General features: G+C 39.6%; 1 long non-coding RNA gene across 1 annotated transcript; it reads right to left on the bottom strand.

The window, feature by feature from the left end:
• Positions 1–303: 303 nt before the first annotated feature.
• LOC144365498 (uncharacterized) lies at positions 304–18,330 on the bottom strand. The gene is made up of 5 exons (XR_013424000.1): positions 18,126–18,330; positions 9,948–10,086; positions 4,225–4,438; positions 3,094–3,127; positions 304–1,516 (listed from the first exon to the last, which is right to left on the bottom strand). It is a non-coding gene; the product is annotated as an uncharacterized LOC144365498 (long non-coding RNA).
• Between the last annotated feature and the right edge of the window lie 5,686 nt (positions 18,331–24,016).

Below are 24,016 nucleotides of genomic sequence, written 5' to 3'. Positions count from 1 at the left end.
TTTTTATTTTGGCACAAGGTATCACGAAGTTGCTGAAGTTGACTTTGAACTTGTGATTCTACTACCTCAGCCTCCTGAGGATATTATTTTCATCGTTTAAAAATTTATTCCCAAATTCTCCCAGGAGTTTTGTAAATTTATGCACCTAGAGAAGGAATTTCTCTCTTAACCAACGTCTAGGGAAAGGGAATTTTGACAATCCTAAAACTCCAATTCTTTATTGGGCATTTATTAAGTTCAAATATTTATTAAAATTATCACCTTGAGAATAGAAGAGAATAATGAATCACAAATGACAGAACCCTCTCTATTTTACATTTTAGCTAATGATAGTTTTATGCTAGGACAAAATTTTGAAAATTCAAAAGTTATTATTATCTTTATTATCCTTATAAGTCATCTTAACCTTATTTCTTCCACTAGTTTTAAACAAGTTTATCAAATACAATCCCCCCTATGATTTTGGAATGTGTAACTCTGTTTATATCATACTGGGATTTTTTAAAATTAACTTTCAGCCCTGTCCTAAAATTGACTGTCATTCAAAGTTACCCTGACTGAGAAAAAGCAGCAAGTTGACAAACTTTTTTTTTTTTCTTATCCAAAAATGTGTCTTCTAGATCAGGTATTTTCCCCAAGCTTATTAGAACTGAATAAAAGCTCTTTTATTTTGGATAAGAAAAGTTTATTTCTTTATTTATTTGTATATCAGTTTCAGAATTGTACATTCAGAGTGGGAAAGTAAACAGCACATGGTGCCTGGCTGCTTTGGGGCTGAAATGTACCTAGTATTGGTATCCAGGTGGAGCTGTAATGTACATAGTATCGGTATCCAGGTGGGGCTGTTTCCCAGGGCAACCACAAGTGGCTTGTGGGTGAAACAGCAGTTACCTGTGAGTAGGGCATGATGTTCTTCTCTTAGACATCCCCCAACTCCTCCTCCTCTTCCTTCTCTTCCTCTCTTCTCCTCCTCTTCCTCCATCTTCTCCTTTTCCTCCTCTTCCTCCTCATTATTCTTTTCCTCCTCTCCTTTCTCCTCTCCCTTCTCTTCCTCTGTCTCCTCCATCCTTCCCTTTTTGGTCTTCCGCTCTCCGCTTAACATAGCAGTTAGTTTTCCTGCTTGCTGCTATATCTAACTTTAGATGACAGTCAACCTTAGGTCTGGCCTGAAGTTTAAATCCCATTACAATACGGTATAAACAGACTCAGTGACATATCTTAAAAGCATATGAGGTGTTATGTAAGTTTTCCAGAAGTGCCATACCAAAGTATGGCAGACTAGGTGGTTTGAACAGTGTATATTTATTTTCTCAGTTTTTTTTTTGTTGTTGTTTGTTTATTTTGTTTTGGCAAGAAGTCTGAGCTAAAGGTGTTGGTAGGGTTGGTTCATCCTGAGCAAGAGGAGGACCTGTTCTTGGCCTCTGTCCTTGGTGTATAGATGTCCATCTTCACTTTCTCAGGGCATTCTCCTGGTATAGTCATCCCTTCACATCCACCTGGCCTGGAGCCGCAGCTTCTAGACAGCATAGAAAATACTCAGAAAAATAATTAGTGCCTCTGAACATGAAGATTTTTGTCTTGTCATTATTCCTAAACAATATTATATAACAACTATTTGCATAGAACTTACATTGTATTCAGTAGCATAAATAAATCTAGAGAGGATTTAAATTATACTGGAGGATGGTGTAGGTTGGATGTACCATTATAATATAAGGAACTTTATTCTAGAAATTTTGGTATCTGAGGGGTGTTGTGGAACTGGTCTTCCCTGAATATCAAGAGACAGATGTATATGCATGTGTCTATGTCCTAATCTCATTTTCCTATAAGGGCATAAGTCATATTGGACTAGGGCCCACTATGATGATGGGCCCTACTTCAATATGGTATTTTAGTTCAAATACCTCTTTCAAGACCCTATCTTCAAATATACCCACATTCTCAGGTACTAGGTAATAGGAACCCAATGTATGAATTTGGGGGGGGACATGATTCAACCCATAACATGGACAAAGTATTTTTGCTATAAGTAATTATATATGGAAAGTCAAAGACAATGTCAACAAAATTATAATATATAGGCAATACCAGGTCCCAGTTTGATAGTATTTAGATTGCATGAAAAAAAGAATACTGCTGACGTAATCTGGATATATGTTGATGACTAAAACATTACACATAATAATGGTGTGTTGGTGACACCAGTAATCAGCTACTTGGGAGGCCGTGGCAGAGTTCAAGGCCAGCCTCAGTCACTTAAGGAAACTCTATTGCAAAACAAAAACTTGTCTAAAAGACTGGAGATGTAGCTCAACAGTAAAGTGCCCCTGGGTTTTTTTTTAAAGAGAGAGGAGAGAGAGAGAGAATTTTTTTTTTTAATATTTATTTTTTAGTTCTCGGCGGACACAACACATTTGTTGGTATGTGGTGCTGAGGATCGAACCCGGGCCGCACGCATGCCAGGCGAGCGCGCTACCGCTTGAGCCACATCCCCAGCCCGTGCCCCTGGGTTTGACCTGCAGTACTGAAAAAAAAAAAAAAAAAAAACTTAAACGAAATAGCAGATTGACTCTGCAAGTGTCTTATATAATTCAATAACGCTAATGTCTTTCCACTTGAAGTACGTACAAATGGTTTTTGCTCAAGTTTTCAGACCTATTGGCCTGATGGAGTGTTCTGCTGATGTGTACATCCCCTTTATAAAACATACGATTATATCCCACTCCCTGCATGATCCATGAGGACATCAAACTGCATCCCAAGCCTTTCAACTTACCACTACATGGGCTCTCCTCATATAGCTCAGCCTCCCTTCAGTAATACAAAACAGATACCCACGGTCATTCCAAAGACACTTCTTCCCACACTATATTTTATTATGCCATACTAGTATATAATCTGTATCTTTTTGATCCCTCTTCCCCATCTCCCACGGTGATTGTATCGTAGTTCGCATGGTGATTGTATCTTAGTTCGCATCTTGACCTCTCACCCAAGGAAGCAATGAAGAATCCTATTCTAGCAACTTAAAAACACAACTTTACCTATCAGTTGGCACATAAAATGCATGCTTCTCCTAGCAACATGTACCTTTGCATATGGTCCTCCAACCTTTTTCTTGATCCTAAGAAAAAGAAATAAAGAAGATGCTAAATTATTATTAATAATTAAAAAATTATTATTCATTTTTATTCACCTAATTTGTGATGAGGTGAATAAACATGAATACTTAATTATTTTATTGATTTTAAATATAGTTAATTGACAAAAGTTATACTTAGCCATAACTTTTTGAAACTGCTTCTATTACATTAAAGCAGAGTAGGATTAAACAAGACAACAAAAAAGCTGGTGATTCATAATATAATGGCAATGGCTACTTTGAGAAAATAATTCAAAGTCAAGTGCTTGAATGTTAAGAATTCTTAATGGTGATAGAAATTTATGATATCTAGTATAATTATATCTCTTGAAATGATTATTACTTTCTAAATATTGAGGACAGTTTGATATAAGGTCTCATTTTTTGAACACATGCCACATATCTTTTAAATAGTAGTCTGACTTCCAAAATTTTGAACTTAAGACAGTAATTCACAAAATTGTCACATGAGAAGAAAGATGTTTGTCAGGCAAATCTGTCAATCAGATTTGTGCCATACTTTTCTTGAAGCATGATTTGATACATAACAAACTATGCATTTGAAATGTCCAATTCAATAACTTTTCACATCCACATGTGTGAAACCATCATATCAGTCAAAATAATGAAGGTACTCCCTGTACCCCAAATTTCCTTGTGCCAGTCCTTTCCTCCCAAACCCTCCCCCTAATTCAAGGCAACTGATAACAGTACTTCAACTGAGCCCTGGACTCCTGAAAAAAACTGCAAAGATTAAGGAATTCCTCCCACATCTTTTGTTTACTGAGAATGTATTTTCCCACCATTTTTACATTTAAGAGGTGGCGGGGTGGGAAGTAACCACAAAGGACAAGGCTTGTCCTCACTTCTTCTGACATAAGACCCATCTTTTCTCTTGACTCCCGTAGGACTCTGGACAAGTCCATCTCTACCTGCCTTTACAAACCCCACCCTTTTTCTTTTCTGTGAGGTGTGTCTTAGAAATGAGCCTTCTCCCTATTGCTATTGCCTGAAAAAAAATATGTATGCATTTTGGATTCAAAGGCATGATACTCTGACTGGACAGGATTGGATCTCACTTTGAATCTGTTTATTCCACTCAGGTTTTCAAAGGGCTCAGTTCCACAGTGTGTCCGATATTTGGTCCAGGACTGTGACTTCTCAAAATACTCTTCTGGGAGTGTTTTAAGGTTTTGATTACACCACTTTTTGAGTACTCATTTGGTTTCTGGTGCCAGCTTCTTTTGGATAGATGGTTTAACTATTTGCTCTTCTCTGTAAACGAACTTGAATCTGTTGAGAACAAGATGACAGAGATTCTGGTTTGTTAGTCTTTTCTGATTGCCTATTCTGAACTCAAATCAATTAAGGATTCATATTCTCTGGAAAGAGAACAGCTTGCTGATACGGACCAGTGAGTTCCATAATTCTGTGTTTACCTCTGACCCATGCTGAAATTTTAAATTGTAGCTATAAGCTTTTTCTCTGGGTGTGCTGTTACTATGTCTATAATCCCAAAAAACCTTTACCTCTGATTCTGTGAGTGTATAACATTTTCCTACCTCCAGATGGTATTAATGAATTAGATTGTAAAATCTGTTAAGTAGAGGAACATTACACGGTCTTGGAGATAAATAAGGGCTTATATAAACTGAATATTTCTAAATTTCCTAGAAATTGAGAAAATTTAACAGCAAATATTCTAATGTTGTTAAACAATTGTATTCTTATAGAAACCAACTCAAATTGCAATAGCCTGAATAAAATCACGCATTTAATGGTCTGGTACAATTTTTTTCTTGACACCACTGATCTGTTTTCTAGTATTATAGGTTATTTGCATATTTTAGATTTTTTTTTGAGGGTACTGGGGATATAACTCAGATGTGCTTTACACTTCAGCTACAACTCCAGTCCTTTAAAAAAAATTTTTTTTGAGACAGAGTCTCACTAAGTTTCTCAGGTTGGCCTGGAAGTAGTGATTCTCCTGCCTCAGACTCCAAAGAGCTCAGATTATAGACATGTGCAACTTTGCTCAGATAAGCACCCCTGCATTCTTCTCTGAAATGAGATTGGCATATTTAATTAAAGCAATATTCACATATGTACAACTCTCATGTTTTTCTGAGAATGCAGGATGCACAAAAGCAACTAGCAATATGTTATCTGGAGAAAATTACAGATTTTTTTTTCAGTACTTTCAGAGAAGGTTTTTTTAAATAGATTTTTTTTTTCAATTTACCTGTCCAGTGATAAAAATTTTATAAAAATTGTGTTAGGAAAATTATTGAGAGAATATTGGAAGAGGTGAGGACAAGGAAATTGCTAAAACAGGCAATGGTTGCTGACAAATAATGTGTACATGTTAAGAGAATAATGTTTTTAAAATCTGTTTCACCAGGCATGGTGGTGCAAGTCTGTACTTCCAGAAACTCAGGAGGCTGAGGCAAGAGGATGGCAAGTTTGAGGTCAATCTCTGCATTTTAGCAAGACCTCTGTCTCAAAAGAAAAGATAGAAAGGGTGTAGCTTAGTGGTAGAGTGCCTCTGGGTTCAATATCCAGAAAAAAATTTTTGTTTGTAACATTTATATTTTTTGATTGTCAGTACATTTTTTCATCTACTTACTTGCTATTGGGCCTGTATGAAAGAATTTGTAAGAAAAAAAATGTGACCATATTAAATAATAAAAACATAATTGCTCTTTTTTGCTCGCGGTCAGGTAAAATAAATACATGGCAGAAAAAAAATTTTCCTGTGTTCTTCATGAAATATAATAAAGAACTATTTCTGGTCTATTTGAAATGTAGCGGCATGTTTGTATTTCTTTGATTTTCCATGGAGCCAAAAAAGGATAAGCCTATTACTGTAAATTACATAGTTAAAATTGCATCAATTTATTACCTTGACTTTTTAAACAAAATGAATAGTTCATGAGTTTGTAACAAAATTGGAAGCTTTTATAATGGTATGTAATTTACCCAATTGTTGCTAAAGTAACTCTTATAAAGATATATAAAGTTTCATATCTTTTTAAAGAGGCAGGAGATGTGAATGAGAGGAATATGCTCATGATTCTTATATAATAACTAGACTGTGACATGCACCTTTGTAGTGAATGCTGGGTGAAGTGATGCACGCTGGTTATCCCAGTGACCAGGAAGGCTGAAGCAGGAGAATCAAAGCTTGGGCAACTTAGGGAGACCCAGTCTCAAAATTAAAATAAAAAATGGCGAGGGATGTAGTTCAGTGGTAGAGCACCCCTGGGTTCAATCCCCAGCACCCGCCCTCCAAGAGAGCATATTAGACATTAAAACTCAGTAAAATCTGCCCATGGTCCCTAGAGTTTAGTTTTGTTTCCCTCTTTGAATCTACTCACGTAAAGATGGAATAGATGAACTTGGGGTCTTCAAGGCCCAGCTTTGGTTTCCAGGTCAGCCTCTTAAAGCTGTGCAAATGCTGGCTGTCTTGTTCCCTGCTCTTCGAAATACTGCTTGTGTTAATAAGGGGAACAAGCCACATGGATGAAGGCTAGCACTGTCATTGCACAAGGGGCAACCAGAAATTTGGGCAAGTGAGAATTTTGAGTGAATGGTGACCAGGAACACACAGTCCCTCTTGAGAATCCTAGTCTGTATCAGAGAAAGCGCTGGAATGACCATAGAAGATGCGTAGAGACTAAAGACACTGGTTCTTTTAATAACTGGATGCTTCAGAAGCTAGACCTTGAGGAATCCATAATATTTTTAAACAAGGATACTCAGAACTATTATTTCCTCTTGTAGAAGGTAAAATAGCAAAGCAATCTTTATTAGTTAAATGTCAACCTTATTTTTAGCTATTGGACCTTGTTCCTGAGTGTTTTGGGGGTGTCATGGTGACACATCACGGACACCAGAAACTTCTCCTCTGCCTCCTCCTCCCATTGCCCACATTTGGCCTCTTCACATTCACACACATCTTCGAGACAGGGTCTCCCTCGAGTTCCTTTCCCTTTATGATCTTTTACTCTACCCAATTTGTACCCCCTATGTTTGTCCAAAATGAAAAAAAAAAAGCTCTTTATCCGTCACATTACATTTTTATTCTTCTTTTCATGCTATTTCCTTTACTTAGAAGACCCATCTACCTCCCCTTTTCTAAAATTCTATACAGTCATCAAATCCCGCTGAAATATTACTTCTTCCACGAAGAAGTAAATGCTCGTCCTCAGAGCAGGTGATTTGGTTGCTATTTTTCCCCCCTCTTTCATAGCACTTGGTGTGTCTTGTTTTGCAATAAAGCCATTTAGGAATAGGGCTTCCTGGAACATGGGGGCTCAAGCTCCTCACTATCAGGCTAAAGTACTCTAACCCTCTCTCCTCCCCTCCACCAGCCACTGGGATGGTAGGTCACCATCAGCTGGTGGCTGGGTCCTCTTCTGGAGTGAGTGGCCTTGGCCAAGTCATGCCCTCTCCACAGGGCTGCTGGGATCCAAGGTCACAGCTACTGCCAGGCACCCTTGCCTCAAAGTGGATTAGCTCTGCAGGATCTCCAATCTCTAAGAGCTCCCTTGGGCTTCCTGGTGACAGCATCACAGTTCAACTGGTCCCTCTGCCCCATCCTGCTTATGTGTCACCTAGAGGATTTGACCCCAAGGACACTCACCATTAAATGGTGTCTATGCACATTTCACCTCAGCATCTCCTTCCTGTGACCTCCCCTCTTCCTAGCTGGATGTTTGTGCAGTGGACGTCTTATGAACTTGAACAGGACAGAGGTTCTTGGTCCTGCTCAACATTTATAAAGGGATCCAGTCTAGATTTTACTCTCATTATAGAGAGATGTTTGATGGAAACTGGGATTTTTATTCCAAGGTGGAAATGCAATGAACATAGAACTAAAAATTAAACCTATACTTTATACAACAGTAGACACTGAGCTTAAGAAAAGGTAAGAAACTCATCCAACAGCATGTGGCCAGTAGGTATCAGCTAGGTTTGCAACCTGGTTCTTTGCTCATTAAATGATCTTTTTAAAAGATAACTTCCCATGGATCTCATGAGGAGCCTGTGAATTTGAGTCTCTAAAAGTCTTGATTTCAATTAGATCATTGTAGAAAATGATTTTTAAAAATTTATTTTATCATTAACAAATAATAATTGTGTGTTATTTATGGAGTGCAATAGGAAGTTTTGAAACTTACAATATTATTATTAATTGTGGTCACCATGCAGTGCAATGGGTCATTGACATTTACTCCAATCTAACTGAAACTTTGTATCCTTTAATTAACATATTCCTTTTATTCTCTCTCTCCCCTTTTCCTAGTTTTTAATAACTACTTTTTTTTTTCTGTACCAGGGATTGAACCCATGAGCACTTAATCACTTAGCCACATCCCCAGCCCCCTTTGAAAAATATTTTATTATATAGAGACAGGGTTTATCTCTAAGTTCTTTAGGGCCTCACTAAATCGCTGAGGCTGGCTTGGAACTCACGATCCTCCTGCCTCAGCCTCCCAAGCCACTTGGATTACAGATGTGCCCCACTGTGTCCGGCTGGTAACTACCTTTTTAGTCTCCATTTATACAAGATCCACTTTTTTTTTTTACATTGCACAGATATGTGAGATTTTACTGTGCCCAACTTATTTTGCTTAGTAATGTCCTCAATCTCAATCCATGTTGTAGTAAATGACAGAATTTTCTTCTTTTTAAAGGGTGAATAGTGTTCCATTAGTGTACATATACACATTTTATTTATCTGGTCATCTGTTAATGGGTACTTAGTTTGCTTCTATATTTTGTAAATAATTCTGAAATGAATATCAGAGTGTATACAAATAGCTCTTTGACATACTGATGCCAATTCCTTTTATATATATCCAGAGGTAAGATTGCTGGAACTTATAGTAATTCTATTTTTATTTTTTTTGAGAAACTGCCACACTGTTTCCCAAAGTGACTGTACTAACTTATATTCCCACCAACAACCTACAAGGGCTCCCTTTTCTGCACATATTCAGTAACATAAATCATTCATCTTTTTGATAATAACCATTCTGACAGATATAAGGTTATATCTCCTTGTGGTTTTTAATTTGCATTTCCTCAGTGATTAGTGACGTTGAGCACTTTCATATATCTTTTGGCCATTGGTATCTGAGCAAAGGACAATCTCCTTAATAAATGATGCTGGGAAGTCTGGATATCCACATGCAGAGGAAGGAGATCGAATGCTTATCTCATACCACTTACAAAAATCAACTCAAAATGGCCAACAGGCTAAAACAGAAGACCCAAAATTGAAAAGCAACTGGAAGAAAATGGAAAGGAAATGTTTCCTGATGTTGATGTGGACTCCCAACGCATAGGTAGCAAAAGCACAACTGGACAAACGGTGTTGCATCCAACTGAATAACCTTTGCATTGCAAAGGAAACAACAGAGTAAAGAGATAATCCACAGATTAGGAGAAAATATTTGTGACTATACACCTAATAAGGGACTAATATTCAACATATATAAGGAACTCAACTCAAGAGCAAGGAAACAAATAACCAAGTATAAAATTGGGCAAAGGAAAAAAAAATTGGGCAAAAGATCTGGACATCTGATACTTCTCAAAAGAAAATTATTATTATTTTTTTTTAAAAAGAAAGAAAATCTATTTTAGCTCCACATTGATCTTCATGTTTCAGGCCCAACTTTTCTGCTAAACAGAAATTGAAACATTCCTTATCTCTCTGAATCCTGGACCCTCTCCACCTGGGTTTTTGAGAATTTCCTTTGATTTAAAGTCATGATCCACTTTGGCTACGTACCCAGAGTCAGTTGCCACAGGTAGAGACTAAGAGCACCTCAGTGTTCCCAGGGAAAACACGCTCCCTCTGTTCATTTGGGACTCCACCTGAAGTTGGGCATCCCCTGAAGTTTCAGGCCTCCTTGCCTAGGAGTGAAGGGCTGAGATGTTGAGAGAAACACAGAGTTGATTTATCAGTCTCCAGATTTTACAAATCTGTCTTCGTCCATTTGTGCTGCTATAAGAGAATAACTGAGACTGGGTTATTTATAAGAATAAAACTGTATTTTCTCATCATTCTAGAGGCTGAAAAGTCCAAGTGCAAAGGGTCAGCATACCTGGTTGCCTGGTGAAGGTTGCTCTTTTCTAGTCTCACCTGGAAGAAGAGCAAACTGGCTAAATCATAAAGGGCACTAATCCCATGAACGAGGAAGGAGCCCTCACAACCCAGTCACCTCTTCAGTGCACACCTGCTAAACTATCACATGGCCGAAACCCGAATTTTGCAGGGGACACATTCAATGGTAGCAAACTCTAAACCTCTGGTTAGAGTCCCTGGTGGACCTGCCAAAGTCACCATAAGAGCATGGTCCATAGAACACAGCCAAAGTGAATGTTAGGGGCCAAATTGGGCCTTCCCCCAACTCAAGCGAAGAAGAGTCCTCAGGAGAAACCCAACCTGCTGACAACTTGGTCTTGGACTTTCATACTCCCAAACTGTGAGGAAATAACATTTCAGCTGTTGAAGTCGCCAGATACAAGGTTATATCTCCTTGTGGTTTTTAATTTGCATTTCTTGGGTGATGAGTGACGTTGAGCATTTTTGCTCTTTTGCTGTGACAGCCTGAGCTGTCATCCCGTGACCTAAGCATGAGGCATATATGCCACCAGAGTAGCCTCAGGGAACTTCCTGTTTCCATCTTCTCTCTGAGAAGGCCTAGTGGTGTCCCCAAGGGAGGACACGGCATCATCCTGACAGCTTCCTGTGCTGCATTGGATAGATGAGTTTTGTGGCTCTAGGAGGGAGACAACAGAGAACAGGACCCTTCTATCTTGGGAGAATGCCCTGCAGGGGGGTACCCCCAGGAAGTTGTGCACGGTGTGATGTCTGATGGCAATTCTTGGAACATGCCACACTATGGCTGTAGGCTGTACTTTGTCCGATTGTTTGTTTGGATTTCCAGAAGCTAATAAAGGTAAACTTTATTATGGACATTTTTAGAAAAAGCCACACACACTTTAGAGAAAATGAAAGGAAGGAAACCAGGTGTGGTGGCACACGCTTGTAATTCTAGTGACTCAGGAGGTTAAGGCAGGATTGCAAGTTTGAGGGCAGTTGAAACAGCTTAGGGAGATTCTGTCTCAAAATTAAAACATAAAATAAGAAGGGCTTGGGGATGTAGCTCAATGGTAGTGTGGCCCTGGGTTCAATCCACAGTGACATGTATGCATGCGCGCGCATGTGCACACACACACACACACACACACACAAATAAATAAATAAATGAATGAATGAATGAATAAATAGACAAAGGACATTATCAAGGGAAATTGTTTTGAGTCGACTAAATATATATCAATTGACTTTAAATCTACTAATGTGGGGTTTTAATAAATTAAATTACAGAATAAATTGGATTAGTTTTCAAATAGAATATTATATAGGCTTGAGTGAAAGACAATTATTGGAGCAAAAGAGATAGAAGACAAATTAAAATGATTTGTTGGAAGGTGTTGAAAGTAGGTCATTGTTACCGTCTATGAAATGCATGTAAATTTCCCCTTTTCATCTTAATGAGGCTCTATCCATAGATCATGTAAACCAACCCTTTCACTAAAGAGTAAAAATACATACCTATATTGACACAAGCTTTCCTTTCAGTGTGCATCCTAACAAAATCAGGTGTTTGAGGAATCAAATATAGAAACAAGTCTCAAAATTATGAAGGGACATTCAGAAAAATGGTATCCACTATAGTAGGAAATGAGTTTTGAAATTAAGAGCATCGTGGGAGATGTGTATAATTCAGTGATAGGAACAGGCTAAAAAAGGCTATTGAAAAGTTGATTTACTCATTGTTTGGTGCCAGATCCAAATGTAATTGCAGAAGAGAAATTAGCATTAGATTATTGCATAGCAGTTTTGAAAAACTGTGTCTTGGCCAATTTGTTTTTCTAAATCTATATAACATTAGCTAACATGAGTCAGGCTGTAATATTTTTCAGGCTCTGCCACTTAGCGCCAAAACCCTTGAGCTAAAAAGTAAAAAAAATAAAACCATGCTCATACAGATGCAGATGTTTCTTAACTCCAAGACAACAAATAGTTCACTGAAGAATGGTACAGTTTTTGCTAACGTGTGCCAGTTTTGTACAAGTTTTGAGTGGAGAAAGCTGACCACCTACCTATCCAGTAGCATTTTGTGAGGTGGAAGGCTGAAATTAGCTGTCTTTTCACGGGGCTGTGTGTGCCCACCTGTGCCTCTGATATCCCAGATTAAGATATCAGAATTAACTCATTTTTCCCCCTTGTCCCAGATATCAAATACCTCTAAACCTTTCAGATAGTATATACTGTACAAATATGATTTTATAGCAATAGTATATGATATAATAATTATTAATAACACCATTAATTTATATAATAGTATGTGAGCTGTTGATTTGTATTTCCAACCCTATTTTTGATGTACATCTATCAATTTCATGGAAATATTCACAGATTTAAAAATTTGGAACTTGATGGGTTAAATGGCCACTGTGAAGTGGATACTGCTTGTGTTTGGCCTTGTCCCTCCTCTGCCCACTGTGCTGTTCCCACTTGTCCCTGTGGGGTCTCAGCCGTCTTCTCCAGCAGTTCCTGATACAGGGGTTCCTGCGAAGGTAATAGGAATTCTTTCCAGGGCAAGGTAGGCAGTGATGTCAGGGTAAGTCCACGGAACAGGCCCGTGGAGGAGAGCTCTGGTTAGCTCTGAGGACAGCATGATCAGGGAGGAGAGAGCTGACCTGCAACAGTCCAGGACAGTCCCAGAGGAAGGGAAGCATATTCCTAGGCACTGCTCCTGGCAAATACCATAGCAGAAGCACTCCACAGAGGGGTGGGCCAACATGACTCCATGTGTTGTAGGCAGCTCTACGCTGCCTCTGCTGGGACCAAGTTCCAGACCCTGGGCATTGCTCAAAGCCTTGCCACCTCATTCCTCTTCTGATCCCTGGTGCTCTGCGTGGGCTCCTGAGTCTCCATCCTCTCTGACTTCCTGTCCTGGCCACCACATGTAGATTTGGAAAGAGTGTGTATTTGGGTGGTGGAGACAAGCCTAGCCATGATTACCATCAGTAGGTACAGAGGGGTGGGGAGCCCATGGGGACTTTGCTCTGTAGTGTGCAAGACAAGGAATTTGTCCTATTGTCATATCGCCAGTGTCCTTAGCATTGCTACCCCCCTTTCTTTTGCTGTGTTGGGGATTAAACCCAGGGAGGGCACTGTGCATGCTAGAAAAGTGCTCTACCACTGAGCTACACCACTCATTCCTGACTTCTTTAAAACTACCACAGAGGATCTCACTCCATAACGGAAGCAGAGACTAAATCTGTTCATTCAGGTTGCTGAGATATAGCTGCCAAGATACGCTGGGTAAAGGGGTTGCCTGCCCTTGAAGGCAGCAGAGTCTTGTGTCTGGACTGAGCCTACCCTGAGATGGAAGAGGCTGGTGGAAGGCTTGTAGGCAGCAATGGAGTTCCAGAAGATTCCCTGACTGGTGGAGAGTCCTGGAGCCTGTCAGAGGAGGCTGGCTCACAAAGCCCTGGCCAATGTGTGACCCCTGGTGGCATGTGTCATGGGGAGGTAATGAGGTGATGAGGCCAGGCACCTGCATTGTGTGTCCAGGCCTCAGGAGAGCCAAGGGCCATGTCTCTTGTCCCCACCTTCACAGGACAATTTAAAAAAAATAATTGAACAAGCAGAATATATATATATTTTAAAGCTCACTATTTAATACATACATATATATGTATATATATGTATGTATTAAATAGTGAGCTTTAAAAAATAATTGCAGTGAAATGGGTGCTGCTGCTATTTGAAGAATCTCACCCCATTCTACCCAGGATAAACAAGCCACAGGTTCATGCTCCACATTGGGTTGGCTCAGGCGACATATCTGCATTTTCTTCCTGATGAAGAAAAGAACTTATTCTCAGTTCTTAGCTAGAGCTCGGTTATCACCTAGGAGAAAAGACTTCCTCTAGAGTTAGGTTAGGCCAGGTGACTAATTCTAGTTGGCAAAAAGGAAGTACAGGAGCTACATGTGGTATCTGGGATGTTTGTTTAAAGGGACTTGGCTAAGCTCTAGGGATCCCCCCCCACACACACACTTTTTAAAAAAGAATGTTTTAGTTGTAGATGGACACAATACCTTTATTTTGTTTACTTATGTTTATGTGGTGCTGAGGATCAAACCCAGTGCCTCACAAATGCAAGGCAAACACTCTACCACTGAGCTACAACCCCAGCCCTCTGGGGATCTCCTTTTACTCTCAGTCTGGAATACAAGTGAAATGGCTGGAGAAATAGCATCCATATTGGGTGATGTGATAACTTTGAGGATACAATTTAGTGATAGGGTGATGGGATATTAGAAGAGATGAAACTGGTCCCACCTGGAATTGCCTAACATCCCTGGTTGGAGGAGGGTAGAAAGAGATAATTTTCTACCTTAATACAGCTTTATGTTATGTTCAGATGAACCAACTCTAATACAATTATGTATTCTTTATTTCTAGTACAGTAGGAAATCCTAACATAACTGTAAGTCATTAAGATGGAAACTATTGTTTGGTGACTCTGGCAGGAAGTTCTGGATATTTGCATTCAATCTGGACCCAGAAATAATGTGAGATTTCTCACTCCTTACTAATTTAAGTGCTTCAAAGATATGAAATTGGCAAATACCTAATGTTCAAGCACCAAGAGATTAAATTTAACTTGAACAGTAGCTGGAAATGGATTCCTAGTTTGTTTCTTCATTGCATAAGTTTCTGAAAGCTTTGGGGGAAGTATTCATCTTGGTTTCTTTTTTTTTTTTTCTGAGAGAGAGAGAGAGAGAGAGAGAGAGAGAGAGAGAATTTATTTATTTATTTATTTTTTAGCTCTTGGCGGACACAACATCTTTGTTTGTATGTGGTGCTGAGGATCGAACCTGGGCCGCACGCATGCCAGGTGAGCGAGCTACCGCTTGAGCCACATCCCCAGCCCCATCATCTTGGTTTCTAAACGCAAAAATAATGGGCCACTAATTTCTTTATTCAGTGAATAAAAGAAATAATCAAGTATTGTGAAGGATTTGACTTCAGGAGTTAGGAATGCTGGACCCATAGTTGGTTTTATTCAGGAAATTCTTCTACCTTATCCCCAATGTTAGAAATTATGACACTTCGGCTTTCAAGTTACAGGTTCAGTAAAAGCAAGACACTGAATATCTTTGACATGAGAAGTTGGTAAAGCTCCATTAAAAAAAAAAAGAAAAAAGAAAAAAACTCCAGCCTTATGAAGTCTTAACAATGGCTTTAATTAACCCTAATTAACAAATGTCTTTATCTCTTCATTTAAAAAACTCTCAAGCAGTTCCTCCATCTCCCCCTTTATTAGAGAGAACCCTTCCAACTCCCTTGCTAGTTCTTCACAAAGCACACAAAAATATGCACTCAGTGTCCAAAGATAATTTTTAAAATTTCCATTAAGATCTGGAGGCATATTGCAATGCCAGCTGCTCTCTGTAAATGAAGTTGTTTGTGGGTTGGCATTCGAGTTTCACCAGTTTTATTCTAGTGCTAACACGCTACTTTTTTCTCACACTTAGCAGGTGCTCCGTGAGTACAGATACTAGGTGTAAATAATGGATCAAAAATAGTCATAGATTCAGCAAAAACATATCAAGGGTCCTAGGTGATAACAACACAGGCCTCTCTCTAGAGTGCTCACGCCTGTGGGCTCCAAATCCACCATGGTTCAAACCCACGCTCTGCTCCTAAGAAAGCTCAGTGCCCCAGATGCAGATCCAATGTTTGCACGGCCCCAAAAAGCCAGATGTTCAAGTTTTTACCTCCCCAGGTGATGGTGTTAGAAGATGGGGGTTGGGGGAGGTGATTAACTCATGACGGTGAAGTCCTCATAGATGGAATTAGTGCCCTTATAAAAGAAGCCACAGAGAGCTACTTTGTCCTCATCCATCTGTCACATGAAGCAAGAAGAGGACCATCTTAAGGGAAGCAGGTGTTCACCAGGCACCAAATCTGCTGGTGCCTCCATCTTGAATTCCCCAGCCTCCATACGGTGAAGAATAAATATGTTGTTTTAAGTCCATGGCAGTGTTATAGCAACCCTAAATGAACTAAAACAGTGCCTCAGTTTCCCCGTTTAGCATAAGGGAGAATGTTAGTATCTACTTCATGGGAACAGGTTTTTCTAACTTGAGATATTTGTGTTGAAATTGAGACCTGTAGATTTCCACATCAATGAATCAATGGTGAGCTACGGATTCACTTTTGTGTATCAGAATACAACCAAACAAGACAAGGAAACTAATCAACTTGCCCAATACCATCCAAATAATGTGAAAATACATGTGCTGAGATGAACCTCACTCTCTCAATGGAATGCTGGCCGGTGGACACGAAGCCAGGTTGTCCCATAGCTCATTGGCAATCCTCAAGAACTTAATGATAAGTGGAATTTCCGTGAAGATAAGAACTTAGATTCCATTTTCAGTTTGTCAAGTAGATTTCCTCTTTGTTCAGCAGAAACTGTCTCCCCTCGGTAGGACAGGCCCCTCAAGTTTACTGTGGCCCATCCCTCACACTTTGGAAGGCCTAGCGTTGGAGGATCAGTATTTTTATTCATCTGAAATTAATAAAATATATCCTAAGCCATAAGGAAAACAAAAGAGACACAGGTGTCAATTTTCTTGACTCAGGTAAAAGTCATCATGATTCTAGTTTTAAAACATGTCTTAGAACTTGGCCTCCTCTTCAGGTCCCATGTGTCTCCTTTGCTTAGGGTGTCCTGTTCTTTCCACCTTTGTAGCCACGTCCCTGGTGATCTTCCCAACTCACTCTCCACTGTCCTCTTTAGCCCCATACAGTGCTGGTAGAGGTTGAGTTTCCCCTATCTGAAGTGCTTGGAATTGGAAGTATTCCAGATTTTTTTTGGATTTTGAAATATTTGTATACACATAATAAAATATCTGGGGGATAGCATCCAAGTCTAAACACAAAGTTCAGTTAAGTTTCATGTATTCCTTACACACTTTGCCCAAGGACAACTTTAGGCCATATTTAAAATAATTATACGCCTGAAACACAGTTTCATGATACGGGATTTTCGACTTGTGGTGTCATGTCCAGGCTTAGAAAGTTTTGGATTTTAGTGCATTTCAGACTTGGATTTTCAGATTAGCAGGCCTGGCTTGTCTTTTTCTCAATGAAGGATCCAATTCAATATCATGTGGTGGGAGAACCATTATATCCAGAGTCAGACAGACCAGAGTTTGAATCCTAGCTCTTCTATTTGCCAACTTGGACAAGTTCTCATCTTTGTTGAGCCTCACGGAAGGCATAAATAAAATAAGGACACAAATACCTGCCTCAGGGGGGGAGACTTTCTAAGATTACAAACCTTTGGTTTGCATGAGACATTTCTTCTCCATGTACCACAGTCCTCTGCTGGCTGAACCTGTTGTACTCAAAGCTTATATGTCGATCTGTTAAGGACAACTTGCTGACTCAGCCTACCTGGTCCCCACACCTTTCCCAAGGCTCAGGTTTCCTTGACTCTACAGGAAAAAATATGCAAATTTACTATGGAGGTAAGCAACCCTCTACCCTACACAGTTTACAGTACAAATTAACATGACTTCACTATGCATTGTCTTTATCCACAGGACTTACTATTCCAGATAATTCTTTCCAGGAGGATACAACCTGAAAAGAAATTTATTGATCATTTCAAAAGCTTCCTGAAAATCCACTAACATGGACCTCAGACCCTTCAGCTTCCAGTAGAAAGTATCAAATAGCTGTACTTTCTAAAGCTTCATTCAGAGATCACCTCTGAACTGGTGACAAGCAGTTGTAAATGACTTCATCATAAACCTCACTTCTCTGACCTGCCCTGATACTGAATACCCTTACCTCCATGCCTCACCTGATAGAGAACAAGGACTTGGGTAACTTCCTTCAACTTCGCCCTCTCTCTGTAGGTAACAGCTTGGAGATGTCCTCCTCCAGTTTTCCATAGACATGGAATGTAGAAATTGACAACAGGGAAAAGTAACGATGGTCCACTTCATGCTTTGGATATAGTTGCTGCTATCCCACTGTGACTTATTTTAAAAATGGATATGCTTCTTTCTCTTCTTCTCTGTCTCCCTCTTCCTAATCTTCCCCTCCCTAATCTTGGGAGGTGCAGGGAGCAGGCAGGATTTCCTTTCTTCCCCACCCTGGGCAGAGTTATCCTGTCCTTGAGCACACACCCAACACAGGAAAGAAGTAATTCAGACTTTTGGGATACCTGGGAGATTTAAGAAATGACCCTCTATTTTTTTGTACCAGGGATTGAACCCATGAGACCAGGGAAAAGGATAGGTAGCTGATTATCACAGAAAAGGAAATGGGTAGATAGCACTCCCTACCAACCTGTGCCTAGCAACCTACAGGGGAAGGTGAAGATCATATTTCCCAGCACAAGCCATCATCCCCCGGATGGCTCTCTTCCTGCCCTTTTGGTCACTTTTGGTCATGTAGGCAGGATAAGAGGAGGAGGAGACCTGAGAAGAAAGGAAACCTGAAATCTATAAAAGGGGCAAGACACCACCACTCTCACAGTCACCAGCTCCTGACCCTCTTCTCTGGAGCAGACCCCTCCCCACTTCTATCCTTTAAATAAAATTTTGCTCTTGCCTCAGTGCTTCTCAGGTGTTCAATCTTCAACACTGGGAAAATGAAGACCTGATTCTGATTTTAAAGACCAGTCTCACCCAAGCCACATCCCTAGCTCTTTTTTTAAAAAAGTTTTATTATTATTATTTTTTTTTATTTTGAGACAGGGTCTCACGAAATTGCTTGGGGCCTTGCTAAGTTGTCAAGATGACAGGTGTGCACCACCATGCGTGTGAAAAACCAGCTTCTATCTCAGAGCAAAGCCTGTCCAAGGAAGGAAAAAGCCCACAGAGCACTCCTAGGCACATTCCCACCCTGCTAAGTGGTTTATCTACAAATAACAGGAGAGATCTGCTGAGCCAGGTGTCCCTGACTCAGTCAGGCTAGGTGAGGACCCATAGCAACCCTCTAGCAGCCACCAATCAGCATGAGACAGGGAAATACCTGGGATGCCAGATGACCTTCCAGTAGTTTATGGTGGTTGATAACATGTTGGGAAACCATGTAGTTCAGCACGTACACCCCTCTTGGCTCAAACCAATCAGTTCAAACGAATAATACCCCTTTTGTACTGACCAATCACCCCTCCCCAACTTGTTCCCGCCAGTGAATGTGCTAATCATGTTTTAGAGTTGTTATTTGATTTTCCCGCGGTGTGTGATAATTTGCTATGATGTATGTGGGGGTCCCTGCCCTCTCCAAAGAATGTATAAAAATGCTGCAAACCCTGGGCTCGGGGCCTCTCAGCGTCACCAGTTGCTGTGTGTGCGTGCGGAGGACCGAGCTAGCTCGCAATAAACACCTCTTTGCTGCTTACATGGACCTTGGGTCTCTGGTGGTCTTTGGGGGTCCTGAATTCGAGCATAACACCTGCACTACCACTCCTGGTAGAAATGACTATCTGTCTCCCAGATTAATAAGTGAATTACAACTGTGGACAGGGACACCTGGAATGTAACAGCCTTTGAATCACCTCTTTAGAAAAATCTCTGTTCTCCTTGAGGGGCAGAATCACAGCCTCTAGGACAGGAGTCCCCTGTACTTCTCCTTTGCTGTCAAAGCAATTAAACTTCTTTTTATTTTTTTCTCAACAAACAAGTGAACAAACGAATAAACAAAACAAATCTTGCCTAGTCTTGCCATTGAAAGGCTTGTCAGAAAATAAAACCTTCAAACTGTAACTATCCCAGGTTTGTCTTCCCCTTCTAGAAGCTTCTGAGATTGTCACGATTGTGCATGCGTTACTGCAGCAGACATAGACTCACTTTCCTCAACAGAAGATTGTTGTTGCTCAAAGGGAAGGGACTCTGCTGATAATTGTTAGGAAGAACTTGACACAGGCAACACCATTTTGAAACATCCTTAGTACAAGAGTCACCTTCCAGCCTGACCTCACCCTAAACAATACTCAATCATCATGAGAGAGGAAATTGTTATCTGGGGCTGAAATCCTGAAAGACACCTGGTTTCTTATGAAGGTGACAGTATGAAGACTCTTCTCTGACAACTCCCTAACAAAGGCCTAACCAAAAAAATTCCTCCCTTCCTCATTCCCCTGTACTGACCCCAGCCTGTGTCAGGCTCCACTGGGCCTCACTCTACAGGTTTATCCCAAATAAACCTGTGTTACCTTCATTTGTCTCTTTCCTTAAAATATTCTTTCGGTTTTCCAATTTCAAATAGGTTTTCTAATTCAGTATGGCACAGAAATTCATACTAAAAACACCCAAAACATTTCAATATCAGAGTGATTTTTTTTTTTTTTTTAATACTGGGGATCGAACTTGGGAACACTCTACCATTGTATTACTGAGCTACATCCCCAGCCCTTTTTATTTTGAGACAGGATCTCTCTATAGTGATCTTTTTGTTGTTGTTTTGTTTTTGGTATAGGAGGTGAATCCAGAGGCGCTTAACCACTGAGCCACATTCTCAGCCCTTTTGATTTTGAGATAAGGGTCTTGCTTAGGGCCTAAATTGCTAGGGCTGACTTTGAATTTACAATCCTCCTGCCTCAGCCTCCTGAATTTCTGGGATTATAGGAATGCATCACAGCAACCAGCTTCACTACACTAAAACTTGATTATGTAAATGGGTAATTATTTAAAAAAAAAACGCAAAAATGAGAAGATTTTCAAGTTGTGTTGGCACATGTGATACATTCATGAATCTATAGTATGACTGAAAAAACCCTTATAATTCCCAGATTAGACAATTAGATATTTTCTAATTTGGGATATACCACCTCAAAACTAAAAGGTAGGGGTGTGGATGTGGTGGTGCATATCTGTAAATCTAGAGGCTAGGAATGCTGAAGCAGGGGCATTATAAATTTGAGGATTATAAGTTTGAGGTCAGCTTTGGTGACTTAGCAAGATCTGTCTCAAAACAAAAACTAAAAAGGGCTGCGGATGTAGCTCTGTGGTAGAATGCCCTTGGGTTCAATCCTCAGGACAAAAGAAAAAAAAAAGACAAAGTAAGTCTTCAAGAGAAAACAATTATTTAATGCTCTCTGCTGTCCCAATGTATTTATTTGGGACTAGTAGTTTCAGTTCTATCTAGTTCAGATAAGTGGATTGTTAGGAAGTTCCTGGAACAAATATAATGAAGGTATTTTCAATTTTCCTTCCTGGACAAGAATTTCCTGGAATAGTGAGCTCATGTTGATAGAGCCAATCCAATAGTCATTGTTTGCCCAGAGACAGTCAACCATGGCCCATGTACATAGCCAGGTGTGTGGATGTGGATGTTTCTGGTCCTGAGGTCTTTGATGAGGCACCAGATGTGAAAGTTCTCTTCCATGTTTTTGAAATTCAAGTGCATTAGTCTATTTACAAAGATTTTTTAAGAGTTGAAAGTTTGATTCTTTAAAAGCATTATTAGAGTGACATATCCCATTTGTACTTTAAAATAGCTAGCTTATAAATCCAAAGGATTTCATTTAAAACTGAAAAAGGCAATCACTCAGAAAGAAAATGACTACTTTTACATATGATAATACATATCAGAGTGGAAAACTCTACTAAAACAGCTGCTATTTCTTAAGAGCAGGGATCTTTACATTCTCTTTATGTCTTAAAATATTTAATAGCTGGTAAAGGTCACTGGAAAGTGTCCTTTAATTTTTTGGGGGCAATCCCAAACTGTCATACACAAAGCAGCTAATGACAGAACAAAATAATTATGTTGTTTTGCTCTAGAAAGAAACTGAAAAATGAGTTATTTACATTTTTCTTATTTGGGGCCATTTTGCAAGGCATATTAAAATATTCAATCCCAATTCATCAAATAAATTATGAAGGCATCACATTTTTAAGATACGCCTTTACAAGAAAAATACATTTAGGATAGCGTGGTCTAAAAGTGAAAATGATACTTCTTTGAACAACTTTTTCTGGACAGACCATCTCCTGCCCAATGACTCCATGATTAACAAGGCAGGCTGGGACATTGGTCAGCCTGAGAGGGGTTGGCTGGAGGCAGGAATAGAGTCTGAAGGATAGGAGCTCGTCTTTGGGTAAGAATTAAGCAGAATTTTGCTCTTGGTACTTATTTTTCTAGGGCATCAAACAAATTCTTTGTTCTTCTTAAGTTTCAGTTTCTATCAATATAGCCCTGATCATAATAATTCCATTGCAATGAAGCTATGAAGCCTAGAAGAGAGAATTTAGGCAGGAACTTAATTTTAGCAGATAGGTATAGATTCACTGGGATATATGAGGGTCCTAGCACACCACTTAATCTCACCAAATTCTTTCTTTCTCCAGATGAGACAACATCTGGAACAGAACCTAAAGCCACTAGGTCCAGAAGTCTACTCGTTCATTTCTGAAAATGCAGGCCAGATGAGTTCTGCCATTATCCTGACCATAGTAAAACTATACACAGTACTACAGTTTTCCTAAAAGCAGCTTTTCAATTGAATGCACATGAGGTCGAATTTTGTCTGCACATTTTTCTAGTTTTATAGTCTGGGGCAAGTTGCTAACTTTTTTCCTAACAGTTTCCTCATCAGTTAATTGAGTGTAGTAATATCAACTCCACAAATTTGAGGATTTTGTGAGATGAAGTCTACAAAGCATCATTGATTGTGTCTGACAGTGTAGATAGTTATTAGCCAATTAAATCTGCTTACTTTATAATTATCTGCTGAATAATAAGAGGAAATAGCAGGGTACTGCTCCCAGACTACCATCAAATGGATGTAATGTGTGGAAAGAGACATAGGAAAACATTAGTTTTTATGAATATTAATAAAATATTTATGGGCCAGAACAAGTTAATTAAAACTTTTTCTAATGGGGCAGATCAGGGAATCATTCACCCCTTTCTTTTCATTCAGGATTTTTGATTTCAATAGAAGCATTTTAGTCCTATGTCTGAAGACCCCAGGATTTTCATACCATTTCAAAATGATTAAGAAAAAAAATTGTTATTCTTATTATGCCCAAAATATACAGAACTGAACACAATTTTTTTTAAAGAGAGAGTGAGAGAGGAGGGAGAGAGAGAGAGAATTTTTAATATTTATTTTTTAGTTCTCGGCGGACAGAACATCTTTGTTGGTATGTGGTGCTGAGGATCGAACCCGGGCCGCACGCATGCCAGGCGAGTGCGTTACCGCTTGAGCCACATCCCCAGCCCCTGAACACAATTTTAGAAATGTTCATGGTTTGAATTCATGGACCAAATTGTCTATAACAGACATCCTAACATTCTCTGATTTTAACTCTTCTATTTTTTGGGGGGGTGATGAGATAGGTGTTGGAAGGCGAACCCCGGGTCTCACACACATTAGACAAGTGCTTTACCACGGAGCTACCTCCCAGTCCTGATCTTAAGGCTTTCTTTAGCATGCTGACATCTGTTTGCAGATATTTGAACTCTGAAGCCAGGCAGTTTATACTACAACCCCCTCTCCCACTTACCTGGGCTTTTTGCTACCTTTCTTCTCATTTCTAACCCTACATTTTTTTCCCCTTTGCTATTTTAAATATGTTCAGCAGCTCCTTCCATGTTTTATCACACTGCTTGGTTTTGGTGCATGAGGTTCCTGCTGTCTACAATGACTTTTCTCAAATGTTCCCTACTAATCTGGAACCCGGACTTTTCTCAGGAAATCACAGTGCTAGGAAACCCTTGCACTATTTCCATAGG

This window comes from Ictidomys tridecemlineatus, chromosome 7 (genome assembly GCF_052094955.1).
Source record: "Ictidomys tridecemlineatus isolate mIctTri1 chromosome 7, mIctTri1.hap1, whole genome shotgun sequence".
NCBI classification, from domain to species: domain Eukaryota; kingdom Metazoa; phylum Chordata; class Mammalia; order Rodentia; family Sciuridae; genus Ictidomys; species Ictidomys tridecemlineatus.
This window is presented reverse-complemented; position numbering and strand designations above follow the sequence as displayed.